This window comes from Adiantum capillus-veneris, chromosome 11 (assembly GCF_014529385.1).
Source record: "Adiantum capillus-veneris isolate H3 chromosome 11, ASM1452938v2, whole genome shotgun sequence".
Classification (NCBI taxonomy): Eukaryota; Viridiplantae; Streptophyta; class Polypodiopsida; order Polypodiales; family Pteridaceae; genus Adiantum; species Adiantum capillus-veneris.
Window position 1 is genome coordinate 1,020,412 of NC_140941.1, and position 18,434 is coordinate 1,038,845.

Sequence of the window (18,434 nt, forward strand, 5' to 3'; positions counted from 1 at the left end):
TGTAGATTAATATAAAAGGAAATACCGAAAGGGGCGCCAATCTTTGGGGCCAATATCTCTAGGCACGGAACTCTGTCGGGCCAGTGTCGAATCAATTGTGAATTGTGAACTGTTTGAAGTGATTTATTGTGGTGTCGCCGTAGATTCTCGACTTGGAGTGTCCAAGTCTATTACAATGGTATCAGAGCACGGCCGATTTCTCTCCTACGGGAAATCCGATCCTTTTTACGCGGCACTTATTGCTTCAGACAGAGATCAGTCAACTTCCTCTGCATCAGGAAATGCGGAAAGAGACGTCACAACGAAGATTCACGCGAGGAGTACGGCCCGCCTCGGCCTACTCAGGCGGAGATCGAAGAGATGGAGCGTCGACGATTCATCGCCGATGCAACAAAGATGATGCTAGATTTTGCAAAAAGACCCGCAATTTGCGAAATTTATGAGCCAGACCTCCTTCGACGAGGTGCACTCACAGTGGCGACAGACCACAGAGCCACCCGTCAAACCGGCGCTGAAGAAACCTCCTACTCCAAGGATGTAACACAGAGCAAGAATTAGAAGAGGTGGTTGATGCACGAATTGCTCAGCTTTTTGACACGCAAAACAAAACTAAAAAGCACGACAAGAAGCAGAAGGAAGGCGCTGACTTCTCGGGTTATTTGGGTCGCTAGTCTACATCAGAAGAAGCGTGATCAATTTGAAGGAGTATCCAGTTCTTCTTCTTCTTTTGACAGTTCTTCTAGCTCCTCTGACTCGAGCGAAGAAGATAGAAAAGGCAAAAAGCGAAGCAAAAAGCAAAGCTTCAGAAAGGGCAAGAAAAAGGCAAAGAAGCCTAAATCCTACCCCGTGGTTGACAGTTCTACAGAGGACTCATCTTCAGATAGTTCGGACTCTGATGACAGCAGCTTTTACGCAAAGAAGAAGAATTTTTATAAAGCCAACCAGTATGACTTTCTGATAGACAAAAGCAAGAAAGTCCGAGAGTTTAAGGAAGGTGGGCAGTCGATTAAATTTGACACGTTTTCTAGTTATAGAGATGCTACGAAGGCTTTGTCTTTTATACAGCAGTTTGACATAGCTTTCTCAGGAGGGCGTTACTTCGAGCACTCTAAGATTCGAAGGGCTGCCTCTTATTTTAAGGGGAATGCTCGAACTTGGTGGTCCACGCTTCTATTAAACAAGACAGCGCGAGTTAAATGGATGAAATTAAAAAGGCTTTTTATTTCTTCTTGGCTGACTCGAGAGTATGAACGCGGCATACGAACTGCTTGGAACCATCTTCGGATGACCAAGAAGGATACAGTGGACGCTTATTGCAAGAAATTCTGGAGCTCTTTTCTACCCGCCTCTTCATTTAAGATCTCTTTCAAAGAACAAATTGAGCGGTTTACCTTGGGTCTTCCTACAGAGATCCGAGATCACTGCTTAGAACAAAAGTTAGATTCCATTCAAGAGTTGATGAGTCATGCGAAACGGGGTTTTGCCATTCACTTAGGCAGTTTGACCTACCAGATGAAATCATGAAGCAAAGGGCCAAACAAACTTCGACAGATGGAAGTAGCAAGAGAAAGAGCAACCCAGAAAAGAAAGAAAAGAATGCACGACCCAAACTCACTCCTCAAGAGAGAGCTCTCTACATCAAGGAGGTGAAGTGCTTTGGATGCGGGGAAACTAGGCATATCTCCGCGAAGTGCCCTAAAAAGCCACAAAAACTTGAAAGAACAGAACAACAAGGACGATGAGAGGCCTGAGAGTTCAAGAGCAGCTAAGGAACATGGAAGAAAAGGCAAGATGAAAACAGGATTAGTTCCAGATTGCGTGGGTATTGATCCCAACACGATGAACGAGAGTACAGAACTTTTGCCGAGCTTGGGGCAAAGTGAAAGACCAAGAAGCAGTGATCTTCTTTGATGGAGGAGCCAAGGCCAACTTCATTTCACCGAAATTGGCAGCACGGCTCGACATTACTCCCGATCGGATAGGACCACTTACAGAGGCAGTTCTAGCGGCACCCGACAGGGACGTAGCCATTACACCTGTCATTGGCAACCTTTGGTTGCATTGTCAGGGGTATTTGGGGCATGAGGACTTCTACATAATGCCTTTGGAAGGTTGTGATGTCCTCTTGAGAATTCCCTAGTACCACAAGCATAGTCACAAGGGACGCATTCCAGCACGGGGAACGGGGGACAGGGCTCAAATGGATTTTTAGTGTAAAAAAGAGGGCGGAACGGCAAGTGGGGATAGAAAAGTGGGGACGGGAAGCTTGAAAAAGGGCGTCCCCTGTTACTACAACGTCGTGGTCGACTATCGGGCGAGGAAAGTGACTTTGACCACAGAGAAGGACAGAACCATTGTACTCGATGTAAAACTTAAGGGCAAGTCTGTCCCTATTGTATCGGCTTCGGCCATTTCTAAATTAATGAAATCCAGTCTGTTTGTTTACTCGATCTTTTTGAAAGAGTGGAGTGATGAGGATAGGACAGATATGTCGGAACCTGATAAAGGACGCCAAGATTTTCTCCACACTCATGCCGATTGCTTCTCAGAGGGCCTGCCAGGCGAGTTACCACCCGCTCGTCCTGAAGATCATACCATTGATCTAATACCTAGAAGCACACCACCGAACCAGCCACCTTATCGTGTGAGCCAAGCCCAGAACGAAGAAATTATGAACCAAGTGAAAGATCATACCATTGATCTAATACCTAGAAGCACACCACCGAACCAGCCACCTTACCGTGTGAGCCGAGCCCAGAACGAAGAAATTATGAACCAAGCGAAAGACCTCTTGGAAAAGGGTCTTGTCTAGCCTAGTACTTCACCGTACTGTGACGAGTGCGAAGCGGTGTGTGCAAGTGAAAGAGCACGCGAAGAAGTGCATGGTGTGCACCTTGGAGGGGCGAGTGCAAGCAGAGAGATGGGCGCTAGCAGAGAAGAGGGAGAGAGAGAGATAGCGCTAGTTTTTGGAAGGGGAAGAATTGAGTGAGTAAAATGACTCACCTTCCCTTTATTAAAACTATAGGACCAATTTTAAAGTTAGTGGCCAAGTTCAATGTGAACTTGGCCAAAGGTTAATAACCTTCAAACTATACACAAAAGGGGGCCATTTGGGCCTTTAACCCAACAACCTCCCACTTAAAGGCATAAATGGCGCCTTTAAGCTACGTGACTCCCACCATCTCTATACATAGATGATGTTGTGCTTTGGATAAGCACTTAGTGAGAGCATCTGCTCGATTTTGTGATGCATGGATCTTAACCAATGTAATAAGGCCATCCTCAAGCACTTCTCGTATGAAGTGATACCGCACATCAATATGCTTTGTGCGTGCATGAAACATGGCATTCTTTGCCAGGCATATGGCACTCTGGCTATCTATGCTTGGCAGGCAAACCAAACTCACTGCATAGGCGTGCTAACCAAATAGCTTCTTTAGAGGCCTCAGTGGCTGAAATATATTCTGCCTCTGTAGTAGACAATGCAACAATCTTTTGCAATCTAGAACACCATGAAACAGCACCTCCTTCAAGAGTAAATACATAGCCACTTGTGGATTTCCATGTATCCACATCACCAGCCATGTCACAGTCACAAAATCCCCTCAACTCCAATGGTCCTTTACCATAGCAGAGGCAATTGTTTTTAGTCCCTTTCAAGTACCTCATAATGGACTTCACTGCATCCCAATGCAACTTGCCTGGATTAGCCATAAACCGGCTCACAACTCCCACTGCATGGGCTATGCCAGGCCTAGTAGCAACCATAGCATACATAAGTGAACCACAAGCTGAAGCGTAAGGCACACTTTCATGTCATTGGCTTCTTCCTTTGACTTGGGGCAATCATCCTTGGAGATCTTGACATATGGCTGTAATGGCACGCCTGCTACGCCAAGAGGCTTTGCTTCAGCCAGTTAAATCTGTCCAGCACCTTTTAAATGTACTTTTCTTGCGACAAGTACAATAGGCGCTGGTCTCTTTGCCTTCTAACACGCACTCCAAGTATATGTTCAGCTGCCCCAAGGTCTTTCATTGAAAATGCAGATTTCAGCTGCCCTTTAAGAGCATCAACAGTGCTTCTTTTCTTTGCAACTATCAACATATCATCAATATAGAGCACAAGAATGATAGGGCTGCCATCTTCATCACGTTTGGTATACAAACAATGGTCTGCATGGCTTCTTTTGTAACCATGTTTAAGCATGAAGCGATCAAACTTCTTGTACCACTGTCTACGTGATTGTTTCAGCCCATACAAGCTTATATTGAGCATACATACCAAATGTTCCTTGCCAGGAATAACAAAACCCTCGGGTTGCTTCATGTAAAGCACTTCTTCCACATCACCATGCAAGAAAGCGGTATGTACATTCATTTGGTCCATTTCCAAATCAAGAGCAGCCACTATGGCAAACAATACATGCAAAGTGGTCATCTTCACAACAGGAGAGCACACTTCTTGAAAGTCTATGCCCTTGGTTTGAGCATATTCCTTTGCAACTAGCCTTGCCTTATACTTGGGTTTTGTATCAACAGTCTTGATTTTATACACCCATTTGTTAGGAATAGCCTTCCTTCCTTTGGGCAATTCCACCAAATCCCAAGTATGATTAGCATGCAAAGCTTTAATCTCTTCCTGCATAGCAAGCTCCCACTTGTCGCTGTGCTCACATGTCTTTGCCTCTTTATACATAAGAGGCTCTCCCTCATCTGTCAACATAATGTAATGCAAAGAGGGATCATATCTGCTCACAAGCCGTCTTTGACGAGTAGACCGCCTCACCCAATGATCCACATTATCCGGCAATGGGTTTACATCAGGTTGCATGATAAAATAATCAACAATGGGCTGCTGTACATCATTTTCAGCACCACTTTCAGCATTGTTTCGTGGCTACAAATGCCCTTCAGGAGCCTCAATTTGCTGCCCAACATCATCTGGCTCAAACACCACTGGATCATCTACATTTTCAACCATATGTGGTGCATCGTGAGGGTCAAAAATTGGCCTAACAGGTGGCTGGTCATGCTGAAATTTGACCCTTTTATGGTCATGCTTTGAGGCACAATTGATTTGAAGCAGCCTTGCCTCATTAAAAACAACATCCCGGCTGCATACAACCCTTTTGAGCTGAAGTAACCAGATCCTGTAACCCATTTCGCCTTCTTCACCATATCCCATGACAAGGCTTTTAATGGACTTGGCATCTAGTTTGCTCCTCGACTCGGGTCTAACATGCACAAAAGCTTCGCAACCAAAAATGCGTAAGTGATCATATGAAGCGGGCTTGCCAGACCAAACCTCTTCAGGGATGTCACCTTTCAAAGACATGTGAGGGGATCGATTGCATATATGGACTGAAGTTTTCAAAGCTTCTCCCCAAAATCCATGAGAGAGATTAGCTGTGGACATAGTTGCCACGGAGTTTCGAAACATTTCGTTTTAAACGAGTTTCAAAAGTTTCGAAACGGTTTCATCCGAGAAAGAAACGCCAAAACAGAAGTTTCGTGCAAACTAAAGAAATGTACGTAAGTTTAAGTGGTATAAGCTGAGATCTATGTTTTAAGCATTACCTTACAATTAGACATGAAAAAGAGGGAGAATAAGACTAACTTTCATCATTAGAACCTAGACAGAAGCTACATTCATGACATTGACGATTTCATGACCGACACAAAGAATAAGAGGCTTCAAGGTTTACATCTAACATGAGCTCTACGAGCAACAAATCAAACAGGATCAACTATCAAATTCTCCTCTTCCTCCCCCACCCCCTCCTCCTCCTCATCCTCATTTTCTGAATCCTCATTATCACTGGCTGAAGATTCATGAAAGGCCTCTTGCGGTGCAAGACTAGTAGTAGTTGTCTGGGCTCTACTAGTAGCTGTTTGAGATCGTGTAATATGAGTAGGGGCTGAAAGCTCCTCATATAACATGGCATAAATGTCCCTCTCCTCTTGAGGAATCTCTGGTACCTACTTACATTTGTTGATGTCGATCGCATCTGGGTTAACCTGTTGAGGCTCTATCTGATATTCCTTTTGCTCCAATAAACGTAGATTGCAATGACAAAACACAAGTCTTTCCAATTGTTGGGTGGAAAGCCGGTTTCTCTTCTTCGTATGAAAGAGTGCCCAAGTACTCCAATTTCTCTCACAAGGGCCAGAGCTACAGTCTTGCGAGAGAACTCTCATGGCAATGTGTCTCTATATAAGAGCAAAGACAAAAGATCAATAGAAGTCAAAGACTCAATTCACGTAGTTAGTGAGTTGGCATGAACTTATACTTAGATGTTCCCTCATACGTACCAACTCTCCTCAGGAGTAGCAATGCCATACTTCTCCCACCAAGATACTGGTTGAAGTTGTGTCTCTCGGAGTAGCGCAGTAGGCTTACCAAACATGTTAGTGCCATTCCGATAGGAAAGAAGCTGATCCTCTAGCTTCTTTACCATACCAACATCATCACCAGCCAAAAGGTTAATGTAGTCACTCCATCCTTCCTCTAGTTCCTCATTGAGGAATTGCTCTTCTGATCTCCACAAAGGATGTAGGATGTGACTAATAGCATGGATAGGTTTATGGAACCAATTCCATCGGTCGTTCCATATTTCTCTAATAGCTTCGACTCTAAGAGAGAAAACATTAAAAAAATCAGATTTAGAGACGTCAAAGTTGATGCAAATATTAGAGACTAGCTACTCACTTTTCTTCAGATAAAGAGGAACATGCATCAAGAGACTCCCCAATTTTGTCTATAAACTCATATAAGAGACCCATAGTGCTGCCCTCCATATCTGTTAGCCGTATGACACTATAGAGAGGGTTAAGCACTTTCACAAGTGCCTCCACATCTTGCCACCAACTTTCATTGAAGACCATAAGCCGAAAAGCAAGCGACTTTGGTGTCTCCTTTTCATCCCAAGCTTCCCACTCACGAGACATCACCGTTCGTGAGAGTGTTGAGCGTACTCTTGCAACCCTCTCTAAGACAATGAACATAAATGCAAACCGTGTCTTGGAAGGCTTTAGAAGCTCATAGTCGCTTTGTGCCCTGAATATGCTGAGTATATTCGGCCGCTTCGTGACAAAATTCACCATGCTATTGGCAACTGAAAAGGTTTGGTTGATCCAATCAAGCTTCCCAATATCTTCAATCAAAAGATCAAGATTATGGGAAGCACATGGTGTCCAAACAATCTTTGGAAACACATCTTCAAGCCTGCGTCCCATGGAGACACAATTGGACCCATTATCTGTAACAACCTGCACAACATTATCTTGCCCGACATCCATGATTGCTTTCCGTATGTGAGTCCAAATAAACTCACCCGTAATGACAAGACCAGGCGTAGATGCATCAATGGCACGAAGAAACTTAGTTCCTTTGCATGAGGATACTAAGATGTTGTAAACTTGCCTCTTTCGCACATCCGACCAGCCATCACATAAGATAGTGCAGCCATACTTCTCCCAAGTAGGTGTTAAGGTGACTAGCTGCCTTTCCACATTTTCCTTCTCCTTTCCAAGACCCTTCGTGCGCATGGTCTCATATGCGGGGCCCTCCCACTCGCAACCGATGCGATGTGTGTGTGTGTGTGTGTGTGTGTGTGTGTGTGTGTGTGTGTGTGTGTGTGTGTGTGTGTGTGTGTGTGTGTGTGAGAGAGAGAGAGAGAGAGAGAGAGAAAAAGAAGTAGCTTACGTTGTGTGTGTAAGAGAGAGTTTTCTGTGTGCGCAAGAGAACCCAGCAGCATAAAATACTTACGCTTTATGACTTAAATTACCAAGTGTGAAAATATTTAAAAACCTGACCAAATGTGAAACGTTAGGAGCAGCCACATACACATTACTTTTTTAAATGATAAAAAATCAGCGCTACAGCCTTATGAAAACTTACGGGCCTTACTCTTACATTTGAAACGTTCAAAATTAGTCAGAAACGTTTCATGCGTTTCTTCAATCAAGAAACGCGTTTCTTGGCAACTATGGCTGTGGACAGCATGCACCTCACCCTCTCACAAAGTGTCCTATTGAATCTTTCAACCACACCATTAGAAGAGGGGTTGTATGGCACAGTAAGCTCCCTCTTAATGCCCAAATTTTCACAAAATTTGTTAAATTCAGCACTTGTGAACTCCCCCCCATTGTCCGTACGCAAGCATTTTAGCTTTTCTACCTGTTTGGGTGGTCACAAATGCATGAAATTTCTTAAACGCAGCAAAGGCTTCATCCTTAGATTTAAGCAAATAAACCCAAATTTTCCTAGAATGATCATCAACAAAGGAGACAAAATAGCATGCACCTCCCATAGACTTAGTAGGCATGCTACATACATCAAAATGTACAAGATCAAGCACACAAGATTTACGAGACACCAGAGTAATAAGAACGCTTTACTTGCTTGCCATATTGACATTCATTACAAAAGTCAAGCTTTGTGCCCTTAGCATCAAGCTTGTTCAAAGTACAAAGTCTAGAAAGGCCCTTTTGGCTCATATGGCCAAGCCTCTTGTGCCACAACTTCATGTGAGAGTTAATTTCAGCAATGCAATAAACTTGCCCAACACGGCCTTTCCATGCATGCAATTAAGTGCCCCTTTCTTTGTGCCCTTTACAATCAGCCTTGAGCCTTTAGTCATTTTCCATGATCCTCTCTCAAACAAGATGTTGTAACCATGCATATCCATCTGACCAACAGAAAGCTGGCTCTTCTTGATTCCCGGCACATATCTAACATCATGCAAGACAAGCTCATTCGTGCCATCTATGGAGAGATGCACAGTGCCAATACCCTCAATGAAACATGCATGATTGTTTCCAAGGTATACATGGCCACGCTTGCCTACATCAAAAGTAGAGAAACACTCCTTGATAGGAGTCACATGAAATGAAGCACCAAAATCAACAATCCAAGTCTGGGAGAATGCATCATTGACAGTCAACAAAGCATCAATAAGATCACTCTCGGTGATCTGTGTCACAAAGTGATGACGTGGCGGACAGCAGAAACCCTAATTTCCGGAAATCGCGGAAGCTAAAAAATAATAATAATAAATAAAATTTAATGACGAGCGATGCGAATCTTGCTTTTTCTCTACACCATGAGAAAGAGAGAGAACTTGCTTTTTTTTTTTTTAAGAGACTCTCTAAGAGAGAGAGAGAGAGAGGGAGAGAGAGAGAGAACTGATGCTTTTTATTTTTAAAAGCTTTTGGGGCTCTGCTTTTGGGCATCCCTTGTAACCTTTAAATTAGTGGTGAGGGCCTCACTTCTCAGAGCATCTCGACGCAGAGTCTGAGAGTGAAACCCTAGCCACTCTCTTGTACTTTGACCTGATTAATAGAAAAAGAAATACCGAAAGGGGCGCCAGTCTTTGGGGCCAATATCTCTAGGCACAGAACTCCGTCCGGCCAGTGCAAATCTATTGTGATCTGTGAATTGTTTTGAAGTGGTTAATTGGTGCTGTCGCGATTGATTTTTGACTTGGAGTATCCAAGTCTGTTACAGTGGTATCACAGCAAGGCCGATTTCTCTTCTACGGGAAATCCGATCCCCGAATTTTTTTATCCGCGGCACCTATGGCTTCAGGCAATGATCAGTCGACTCCCTCTGCATCTAAAGATGCGGGCTAGGATCACAACGAAGATTCAGACAAAGAGTATGGCCCGCCTCGGCCTACTCAGGCAGAGCAAAGAGAGATGGAGCGTCGTCAATTGATTGGCGATGCAACAAAGATGATGCTCAATTTTGCCAAGAACCCGAAGATGGCAAAATATATGAACCAGACCTCTTTGGAAGAGGTACAAATGGAGTGGCAGAGAACCACAACACCACTCCCGAAACGGCTCTCAAGAAACCTTCTGCCTCCAAGAAAATATACGGAGAAGGAACTGGAGAACGTGGTTGATGCACGCATTGCTCAGCTTTTTGACGCGCAAAAGAAAGCCAAAAAGCACGGCAAAAAGCAGAAGAAAAGCACTAACTTTCCAGGTTATTAAGGTCGTCAATCGACTTTTGACAAGGCAAAGAAAAAGAAGAAGCGTGTTCGATTTGAAGGAGTACCCAGTTCTTCTTCTTCTTCTTCTTCTTCTTCTAGTTCTTCTAGCTCCTCGGATTCGAGCGAGAAGACAGAAAAGGTAAAAAGCGAAGCAAGAAACAAAGCTTCGGAAAGGGCAAGAAAAAGGCAAAAAAGGCTACATCTCGCCCAGACACTGACAGTTCTACTGAGGACTCGTCTACAGAAAGCTCAGATTCCGATGACGGAAAGTTTTATGCGAACAAGAAGAATTTTTACAAAGCCAACCAGTATGACTTTCTCGAAGAAAAAAGCAAGAAAGTCCGAGAGTTTAAGGAAGGTGGCCACTCGATCAAGTTTGATACTTTTCACGATACTCAGATGCTTCGAAGGCTTTGTCTTTTATACAGCAGTTTGACATCGCTTTCGCGGGAGGACGCTATTCAGAGCACTCCAAGATTCGGAGAGCTACCTCTTACCTCAAGGGGAATGCTCGTATTTGGTGGTCCACGCTTCTTTTAAACAAGACTGCGCCAGTTAAATGGCTGAAATTTAAGAAGCTTTTTATTTCTTCTTGGTTGACGCAAGAATATGAACGAGATATACGAGCTGCTTGGAACCATCTTCGGATGACCAAGAAAGATACAATCAATGCTTATTGTGAACGATTCTAGAGTTCTTTTCTACCCGCCTCTTCATTCAAGAAGATCTCATTCAGAGAACATATTGAGCGGTTTACCTTGGGTCTACCTACAGAGATCCGAGATCACTGCTTGGAACAGAAGTCAGCTTCTATTCAGGAGTTGATGAGTCATGCGAAGAGGGGCTTTGCCATTCACTCTGGCAGTCTGACCTACCCCACAGATGAGGCCATGACACAACGAGCCGGACAGACTACTGGGAATGAAAGTAGAAAGAAAAAGAGCAACCCAAAGAAAAAGGATGCACGACCCAAGCTTACTCCTGAGGAGCGAGCTCGCTTCATTAGAGAGGGGAAGTGCTTTGGATGCGGGGAACATGGACATATCTCCGCGAAGTGCCCTAAAAAGGCACAGAAAGAACAGCATGATAAAGACGACGACAGGCCTGAGAGTTCGAGAGCAGCTGAGGAAGGTGGCAGAAAAGGCAGATAGAAAAAAAGAACTGGTACCACATGGCGTGGGACCTGCACCGAATCTAATGAATGAAAGTACAAACTTTGCCGCTTTTGGGGCAAAGTGAAGGATCAGGAAGCTCTTTTGAAGGAGCCAAGGCCAACTTCTTTTCACTTGGAATTGGCGGCTCGATTTGGAAATTACGCCCAATAGACTGACGCCACAGGCGGAGGTAGTTCGACTGGCACCCGGATGGGATGTTGCCATTACACCGAGCATTGGCTGGATTGCAATGACAGGGGTGTTCAGGGCACGCGAGTGACGTTCTACTCTGGATCCCTTGGTACCACAAGAACTATGCCGTGGTTGACTACTGGGCCGAGAAAGCGACTTTGATAAATGAAGGGCTTAGAGATTGTACTTGATGAACTTCAATTTCTTACTCATTCTTTGGGAGAGAACTGAACGCTAGATAAAGGTTGAATATGTTTTGACCTGATCAAAAGAAACCCAAGATTTTTCTCCACACTCATGCCAATTGCTTTTCACAGGGCGTGAAGATCAAACCATTGATCTGATACCTCGAACCACGCCACCGAATCGGCCACCTTATCGTGTGAGCCGAGTACAGAATGAAAAGATTATGACCCCAGTGAAAGACCTCTTGGAAAAGGGTCTTGTCTAGCCTAGTACTTCACCGTATTGCTCTCCAGTGTTGTTGGTTTTGAAGAAAGACGCATCTTGGAGAATGTGCATCGATTATAGCGCTCTCAACAAAATCACCATCAAGAACATATTTCCGATTCCTACGATCGATGATATACTTGACAGGTTACAGGGATCCTCGTGCTTTAGCAGGATTGACTTGAAGAGTGGATATCATCAAATCAGGATAGCGCCAGGAGATGTCTACAAGACAGCTTTTCGGACGACTTTTGGGTTACTTGAGTTTTTGGTGATGCCTTTTGGCTTAACCAATGCTCCTGCGACATTTAACCGGATGATGGACAGGATTTTTCAAAAGTATAGGCTATTTGTTGGCACTTTCTTTGACGACATCATTGTTTTCTCCAAGAATGAGGCAGAACACAGAGATCATCTGCTTCAAGTCTTTCAGGCATTACGAGATCACGCGTTAGTGATTAATGCAAAGAAAAGTGAATTTTTCCTCCCAGAGATACACCTTTTGGGACACATTGTGTCAGCAGCAGCAGGAGTGCAAATGGACCCGGCCAAGATAGAGACCGATTTGAGGAATGTCCATGAAGTTAGAAGCTTCTTGGGACTGTGTTCGTACTACAGGCCGTTCATACGAAAGTTTGCAGAGGTTGCTTTCCCTTTGCATACCTTGACACAGAAAGGAGTACCTTTTTCGTGGAAACCCACAGAGGTGACTGCCTTTTGGACATTGAAAGAGAAATTGACTACGGGACCTATTTTGACTTTGTCGGACTTGCAGAAGTCATTTGAAGTATATTGTGATGCTTGTGGTCGTAGTCTAGGTGCGGTCTTGATGCAAGAAGGCCATGTCATAGCTTACGAGAGCCGTTTGTTCTCTAGGCCGGAGATGACAACACAGATCTATGAGAAAGAGCTTTTTACGGTTATCCATGCTCTTACTCAGTGGCGGCATTACCTACTCGGAGCGGATTTTATTGTCTTTACAGACCATCAGAGTTTGCGCTACTTCTTGTCACAGAAGCAGCTTTCGGAAAAGCAGATGCGGTGGGCGAACATCTTGTCACAGTTCCACTTCCAGATTGTCCATGTGCAAGGACAGAAGAATGTGGTGGCAGATGCTTTGTCTCAAAAACCGTTGGTTCTGGCTATTTCCATGATACATCATAGGAGCTTCAAGGATATGGTCGATCAGTATGCCACAGATACAGATTTTGCAGATATTTTCACACGGATACGGGATGGGGAGACAGTAGTTGGATACTCCCTTCGGGAAGGCTACATGATGAAAAAGACTATGTTGTGCGTTACACAGCCGTTGAGGGAAAAGGTTATGACTGAATGCCACTGTCCACCTTGTAAGGGTCACCGTGGCAATGCTACCACCATGAAAGGGGTAGAGAGATACTTCTTTTGGCCGTGACTCAAAAAGGACGTGGAAGAGTTGTGCGCAGTATGCCAGAAGGTCAAGTTTGACAGGCATAAGACACAGAGATTGTTACACCTTTTTACCCATACCCACCCGCCCCTAGGAAAGTATTGAAATGGATTTCATTTTTGATCTCCCGAGAACACAAAATGATCACGATGATTTTCCGATTACATGGCACATCTAAGATGATTGTCTCCGACAAAGACCCCAGATTTATGAGTTTGTTTTGGAAGGCAATTTGGGAGAACATTGGCACGCGCTTGCAGTTCTCGTCAACATTCCACTTGCAGACTGACGGGCAATCTGAGATTGCCAATTCAGTGGTTTTAGATTTATTGAAGTCTTGTATCTCGGATCAGAAGACTCAATGAGAAAAGAACTTACCTTTGGTGGAATTTGCCTACAATAACACGATACACTCTTTGACGGGGAAGACGCCATGTGAGATTGTTGAAAGTGTTGCGAAGGTTGCATCCTTCCTGAGCACGAAAGATTAGATAGTTGAAGCGGATGAATATTCGCGAGATTTGGATACGGCTTTTGCCAAGGTTCGCGAGACTTTGCAGGAGTCTCAAGAACGACAAGAAAAATGCAGCGGATTGCCATCGTCGCGACTTGAAATTGAAGGAGGATGATTGGGTGCTCTTACTTTTGAGAAGGCACGCCTAAGAAAGAAAAAGGGAAAGGAGAGGCTTTTTCCAAAGCTTAGTATGCGATACTACGGACCTTTCCAGATAACTGAAAAGATAAATGATGTCTCCTTCCGATTGAAACTGCCAGATACTTGGAGGATTCACAATGCATTGCATGTGAATCTCTTGAAACCTGTTAAGGGTGATGTGCCTGATGATGGGGAGCCTGATGAGCAACCCGAAGTGGAAGAAAACGAGGAGATCTTTGTTCCTGAACAGATTTTGGCACATAACGATACGAAGAATAAAGGTAAAGTCCGAAGGCGATTCTTGGTTTAGTTCAAGAACTTTCCTGCATTTGATGCGAAGTGGATGGAGGAGGAAGACCTAGCAGATACTCCTCGGATTGTGAAACTTTACCTCGATGTTTTGGTTTAGCATAGTCTACTCCAAACGGAACCCAGAAACTCAACTTGGCCGAAGATTTGGTGCAGTGGGATGCACAAGAGGGGAGTTACTCCGCTGCTTTGTCAACAGATGCCTCGATTTTGATACTAAAGTCACTGATGTCTCTTTGAGCTTCAGGGATACAGAGAGCTGACAGTATTCTGCTGGATGACTTTATGAAATGGAATTCCTAATTATGATACTGATTTGTTCTTGACTTCTTGTGAGTGCAGGAACTGATAGACGAAATGACTGTAGCATTTTGGTATGATTGATCTCGAATAGACATGGTTGCAATAGGGGTTAGTCAATCGGACATCGATGAGGTCCCGATTGGACCTAGATGTGATTGCTAGCTACATTGCCGATAAATCATGGTCTAAGATGCGAATGAATGTTGAATGTCCTATGATGTCTCGTGATGTGATTGTCGATTTTGTACATGTGCTAGATGTGTGTTCCTAGTATGTAGGTACTAACAGTCAGTGTCTGCTAAGACGGTTTATGGCTTTTGTCGGTTTTGCAGGCGTAATCGCGGTCGATTACAATGCTTTCAAGAGGGGGGTATGTCACAAAGTGATGACATGGCGAATAGCAGAAACCCTAATTTCTGCCATAAACCCTAAAATTCCTACAAACCCTAATTTCTGCCAAAAACCCTAATTTCCGAAAATCGCGGAGGCTGAAAAAAATAAAAATAAAAAAATTAATGACGAGCGACGCTTTTTATTTTTAAAAGCTTTTGGGACTCTGCTTTTGGGCATCCCTTGTAACCTTTAAATTAGTGGTGAGGGCCTCACTTCTCAGAGCATCTAGACGCAGAGTCTGAGAGTGAAACCCTAGCCACTCTCTTGTACTTTGAACTGATTAATATAAAAAGAAATACCGAAAGGGACGCCAGTCTTTGGGGCCAATATCTTTAGGCACGGAACTCCGCCGGGCCAATGCAAATCTATTGTGATCTGTGAATTGTTTTGAAGTGGTTATTTGGTGCTGTCGCGATTGTTTTTTGACTTGGAGTGTCCAAGTCTGTTACAATCTGCATGTCCCGTGAATGAACATTAAGAGAGGCATCAAGGTCATAAGCATCATCATCTGACAAAGTGGCACACAAGATGTCCTCTACATCTGACAGCTCCTCAATCACAACACTAGATGCCACGTTGGCCTTCTCTTTGTTCTTTGAGCTATCCTGTGCATCTGTCTTGACTTCCTTCTTCTCTTTCTTTTTGTCTCCGCCATTCTTTTTCCGTTCTAACTCAGCTTTGTAGTACCACCCTGGCCTTTGCTGGCATTTCCCCTTTCCTTACTCTCTCTCTTACTCCTTTGTGCATAGACATTCTTCTTCTCTGTCCTGCCTCTAACCATGTTGGCAGAGCTGCCTCCCTCTCCACTTGCTTTCCTCCTAATTTCCTCATTCAAGATAGAACCCCTAACACCATCAAAGGTCAAATTGGGGTTATTCGACAATGAAACCACCAATGTTTCCCATGACTCAGATAAGGTCATAAGCAAGAAGATAGCTTTCAACTTATCATCAAAAGGGGGCAAGCCTGAATCCTGTAACTGCGACAAAGTACCTGCGAACAACGACAAGTGCTCTGCAGCACTCTTGGACTCATCTAGTTGCATGCCAACACGTTTTCGCATCAAATGCACTTGGTTGACAGGCGTTGTATTCTCATACATTCTCTTTAACTTCTCCCACACATCAAAAGCACTTGTGAGACTTTTCACATCAATGACTGTCTCATCGGTCATGGCCATTTTAATGTATGTAACTTCCTTCCTGTTCAGGCTAACCCACGCTTCATCCGTCATTCTATGGCTTTACCTGTTCAAGTGCCCATTCACAATCCTTAAGAAATACGATTCCTTGGATCCTGTCTTTCCAAAGGTCGAAACCTGTTCCATCGAACCTCCTAATCTCAAAGAGATTCTTCACATCCGAAGAAGATGAGGCCATAGTTGCACGAATAAGAGGGCTAATACGCTGAATTTTTGGGCAAAATGCACAAAAACTGGAGTATAGCCTCACAGAGGTGTGCCACTACAGCTCCAAAATGGTCACAAGAGCAATTTGGGGCAAAATAGATCGATTTGAGCATAAAAAACAATTTCTGAAATTTATACGCAGGAAATTTCAGCAAGCGAATTTGTGCTCAAAAACAACAATTTTAGTTATTTTTAGCCTCACAGAACATACATAAGGCTAATGCACAGCCTTTAGAAGCACGTATGAGCAAAAGCCCCAATTTGTAGCATCAAATTGCACAAAAATGAGCCACAAATGGTCATACATAGCCAAAATTTGTCAAATGTGCGTAGCTTGCATCAATTTTGCGCTTTCCCCAATGTAGTCGCATCATAAAAACACTTGCAAAAACCTGCGTAAATCTGAAATTTGTTGAAAACACCTGTTTTGGGACCTGTTTTTCGGCAATTTCAATGTTTTCGGGTAGCGGGTACCTAGAAAAGATGTTCCCACACCTTAATACATGATTTGCAAAACCTATATTTTGCTGTCATAACCTGTAATTTGCTGATTTTGACCTAATTTCAGCCTGTTATGGGTCAATTTGACTTGCTGGGAGCTCTCTAGTGTCCGGGGACGAGTCCTTTGGCGATGAAATTGCAAAATCTCGCGTGAAAGTTGACCTCCTTGGCTGGGTCACAGCGGCATTGCTACCACCTTGAAAGGGGTAAAGAGATACTTCTTTTGGCCAAGACTCAAAAAGGATGTGGACGAGTTTGTGCAGAGTTGCTTGGTATGCCAAAAGGTCAAGTTTGACAAGCATAAAGCACAGGGATTGTTACAACCTTTACCCGTACCCACCCACCCCTGGAAAAGTATTGCAATGGATTTCATTTTTGATCTCCCGAGAACACAGAGTGGTCACGATGGTATCTGGACAATATATTATTGACAGATTTAGCAAGCAGGCTCATTTCATTCCAGTGAAGAAAACAGTCAAGCCGGATCACTTAGCAAGATTGTTTGTGGCCCAGATCTTCAGATTACATGGCATGCCCGAGACAATTGTCTCCGACAGGGACCTCAGATTCACGAGTTTGTTTTGGAAGGCTATTTGGAAGAAGATTGGCATGCGGTTGCAGTTCTCGTCATCTTTCCACGCGCAGATTGACGGGCAATCTGAGATTGCTAATTTAGTGGAACTAGATTTATTGAAGTCTTACATCTCGGATCAGAAGACTCAATGAGAAAAGTATTTACCTTTGGTGGAATTTGCCTACAATAACACGATACACGCTTCGACGAGGAAGGCGCCATTTGAGATTATTAAAGGTGTTGCAAAGGTTCCACCGTTCCTAAGCACGAAAGATAAGATTTTTGAAGCCGATGAGTACACGCGCAACTTGGACACGGCTTTTGCCAAGGTCCGCAAGGCTTCACAGAAATCTCAGGAAAGACAAAAAGGCAACGGATCGCCATCGTCGCGATTTGAAATTGAAGGAGAATGATTGGATGCTCTTACGTTTTGAGAAGGCACGCCTGAGAAAGAAGAAGGAAAAGGAGAGGCCTTTTCCAAAGCTTAGTATGAGATACTACGGACCTTTCCAGATCTCAGAAAAGATCAATGATGTCTCCTTCTGACTGAAGTTGCCTGACACTTGGAGGATTCACAATGCATTTCATGTGAGTCTCTTGAAACCTTTTGAAGGTGATGTGCCCAAAAATGGGAAGCCTGATGAGCAACCCGAAGTGGAAGAAAACAAGAAGATCCTTGTTCCATAACAGATCTTGGCACATAAGGACAGAAAGATTAAGGGTAAAGTAAGAAGGCAGTTCTTGGTTAAACTCAAGAACTATCCTGCATTGGATGCGAAGTGGATGGAGGAGGACCTAGCAGATACTCAGATTGTGAAACTTTACCTTGAAGCTTTTGGTTTAGCATAGTCTACTCCAAATGGAACCCCGAATTCAACTTGGTCGGAGATCTGGAGCAATGGGTTTGCACAACAGGGGAGTTACTCCGCTCCTTTGTCAACAGATGCCTCGATGTTTGAATACTAGAGTCACTGATCTCTTTGAGCTTCAGGGATACTGAGAGCTGACAGTGTTCTACAATATGACTTGTTTAAGTGCAGAAACTGATTTGTTCTTGACTTGTTT

At 43.9% G+C, this 18,434-nt stretch overlaps 1 protein-coding gene and 1 pseudogene across 2 annotated transcripts in view; both read right to left on the reverse strand.

The window, feature by feature from the left end:
• WDR55 (transducin family protein / WD-40 repeat family protein) overlaps positions 1-18,434 on the reverse strand; it is an 87,041-nt gene that overhangs the window by 35,252 nt on the left and 33,355 nt on the right. The window lies entirely within an intron of this gene.
• LOC147446794 (uncharacterized) lies at positions 5,734-7,590 on the reverse strand (annotated as a pseudogene).